Raw genomic sequence first — 3,214 nt, 5'->3', positions numbered from 1 at the left:
TGCAGTTTTGTGTGTGGACATAAGTTTCCATTTCGTCGAGTAAACACCAAGGAGCACAGTTGCTGGATCATGTGTTAGGAGTACGTTTAGTTCTGTAACAAATTGCCAGACCATCTTCCAAAGTATCTGGGCCATTTTACATTCCCACCAGCAATGCATGAGAATTCCTTATGCTCCACATCCTCACCAGCATTTGGTGCTGTCAGTGTTCTGAGTTTTGGCAGTTCTGACAGGTGTGCAGTGGTACCTCGCTGTTTCAGTCTGCATCCCCTTGATGACAGATGCTGTGGAGCATCTTTCCATAGACTTCTTTGGCATCTAGATTTTTTCTTTGATGAGATCTGTGTCAGGAATTTTGCTCATTTTTTAATCAGGTTTTTCATCCTTCTTGTTGAGTTTAAAGAGATTTTGATATATTCTGGATATCAGCCCATTATCAATGTGTCCCTGCCCTTCACCTGCAGCACTGGAGTTGTCCTTTGGGTCTCAGTGGAGTGTCAGCTCTTCAAAGAGGTTCCCTGTCTTCCCTCAGCCTAAATACTGTCCTTGTATTTTTCACTTTCATTGACTCATTTTGTTCTTTTTAAATAGCATTTCCCATAATTTGTAAGTATATTAAAAAAAGGGCAATGATTGAACACCACCTCCCCCACCAGGCTGTGTGCCCTGTGAGAGCAGAGGCCCTGTCCCCACTCACCATTTCCCATGACAGCACATGGCACATGTCCATGTAAAAGTGTGTAACGTGGGGCCAAACCTGATGAGCAGCTATGATGACATGTGTTGGCTACCATTTATTGAGTAGACTTTGTTTCTGATGTAAATTATTAAATCACATGAATGAAACTTGTTTGTTTTGAAAAATAAAACAACAAAGCACACCTCCATTTGATTGGTACTTTCTACTTAGCCTTCTGACACAGGAGGGGATGTTCACAATCATTTTCTGGAGGAGGTTGGGGAGGTAAAGTAAGAGAGTGAGATCAAATAAAGTAAAAATGATAACTATCAGTTGGCTTTATTTTCACTAAGACATAAAAGTTACTTTAAACCCTATCTCAGCTGTTGTTCTGTTGTTTTAAACATTTCTCATAGAATTAAATGGAAGCCCACTAAACCCTGAAAGGGAAATTGTGTGCTCAGGTACTGAAAATTATTTATCTCTATTTCTTGAAATGCACATTTTCCCTGCTGGTTAAAGAAATTCGAGGCGGGAACACAGCCGTGCGCTGTGTGTCTGCCGTCTTCACGGGCTGCTCACTGTCATTTTCATTTTCTTGTGTTGCAGTTTATGAAGGTTTTCCCATGAGATATATTGCTCAGCCTTTTCCTGAATGAAGGATTGAATTTTCCACAGGAAATCTTATGAAAGAGAGTGACAAGGCACATGGGTTTCCCAAAAAGGAATACTTGATGTAATAAACTCTCACTATGGTGAACCTTTTTTAATACAAGCCAGTTGAAAATTTTATCACTAGGTCATAGGCCACAAATCTGTCTTAAGAATAAAAAGATTCAAATTTTATAGAAGAAGCAGTTTGAATCAAGTAGAAATTATGATTTGTACACTAGTTGGTGTTAGAAATTATACTCAGTCTTATCATAATTGCCTGTGGTAGGAACTGGATTATTATTTATTTATTAAAAAAAATCCACTAGGTGCTATTTGCCCCATTCTTGATGCAGCAGTGCTGGGGTTAGTTAAGTTGGGCCATTTAGGATTGTTAGCTAGGTTTTCCGGACATTGATTTCAGCCTCTTTATCTTTTTTACAATCTCTTCTTTTGTATCGGCCTTTGGTCTTTTGACAACGTGGAAATACTGCACGGATCTGCCTTTCCCTTTTTTCCTGTCTTTGTGGGAAAAGATTTCTGAAAGACAAACTACTAGGATATTAAGGATTTTGTGTGGGGTAAGTTTGTTCAGTTCTAAGGATTTCAATTAATACGCATTAATACTTGCTATTCAGCTAATGACAGTAAAATTATAAACTAACAAGTATACATGAGTAAGTATAGTACAATAAGCCAATCACCCAGATTAAGGAATTCACAAACTTTTCCATATTTCCTTTATTCAGACCTTTGTTCTTTTATTTGTCCTTTGTTGAAGTATTTGACAGCAAATCCAAGAAGACATGTCATTTTACCCTATGTGCTCAAGTAGGCATGTCTGAAAAATGAGGGCCTTTTTTTGATCAGGTTTTTCCATTTGACCCATGTGCTCATTAAGTACCAGCTTTATCATGCATCTCACTAGGCATTAGGGATCCTTGGGGCAATGAGACAGTCCTGGCTCCCAAGGAAGTAAGGGCTGATGGAAGAAACCAACACAGGAGCTTGGGTGCCTCACTTAAGGTCCATACTGGATGACACCAATTGGACAAAATTTGTGCACAATACAGTAGGATTCACAGAAGGGACTGGTCAGACTTGTAGGGCAGGCCGTGAGAGAGGCGGTCAGCAGGGCTACAAGAGGAGGACTCATTTGATCAGAATCTGAAATCCTTTCTGCCAACCTTTCTACCAAGCCCCCAAGGCCATCACAAACAACCCTGTGCTGTAACTGTTTTTGATTCCAGTTACCACATCTCCTTCAGGAAGGATTTTAAGGTGGAAAATATTTAAAATCCGTAATTGTTGCCAGAAGGGACATAGAACAAGGAACATGTAAACAACACAAATGTCCATCAGCACATGACTGGATAAAGACGAGGTGATACATATATACAATGGAATACTACTCAGCCATAAAAGATGCCATTTGCAGCAACATGGATGGACCTGAAGACTGTCATTCTAAGTGAAGTGGGGTGGAAAGAGAAAGAAAAATGCCATATGACTTCATTTATGGGGAATCTAAAATTAATAGCAATAATAATAAGACCACAAATGAACTAAATATTGTTTTGATTTCTTGAATATATGCAAGCACATCTGACCATCCTTTGTGATTGGATTACCATATTCTGTTTATTCTTTTGTAGATGTCCTTATTCCTCTGGTAACTAATTTTAAAAATCTAAAGCTCTAATCTGTTCTTATGAAACAATAATTAGTACATATATGTAAACTAAAAAATGCAGTATGCTCTATACATGTATTTACATGCAATATGTGTATGTGAAGTTGAACTGTAAAAATTCTACCTGATAAAACTGAAAAAGGAAAAAAATAAAAAATTAATTTTAAAAAAGCACCCCTCTTTAGATATTA

The sequence above is a fragment of the Camelus bactrianus genome, chromosome 13 (assembly GCF_048773025.1).
Source record: "Camelus bactrianus isolate YW-2024 breed Bactrian camel chromosome 13, ASM4877302v1, whole genome shotgun sequence".
Taxonomy (NCBI): domain Eukaryota; kingdom Metazoa; phylum Chordata; class Mammalia; order Artiodactyla; family Camelidae; genus Camelus; species Camelus bactrianus.
This window is presented reverse-complemented; position numbering follows the sequence as displayed.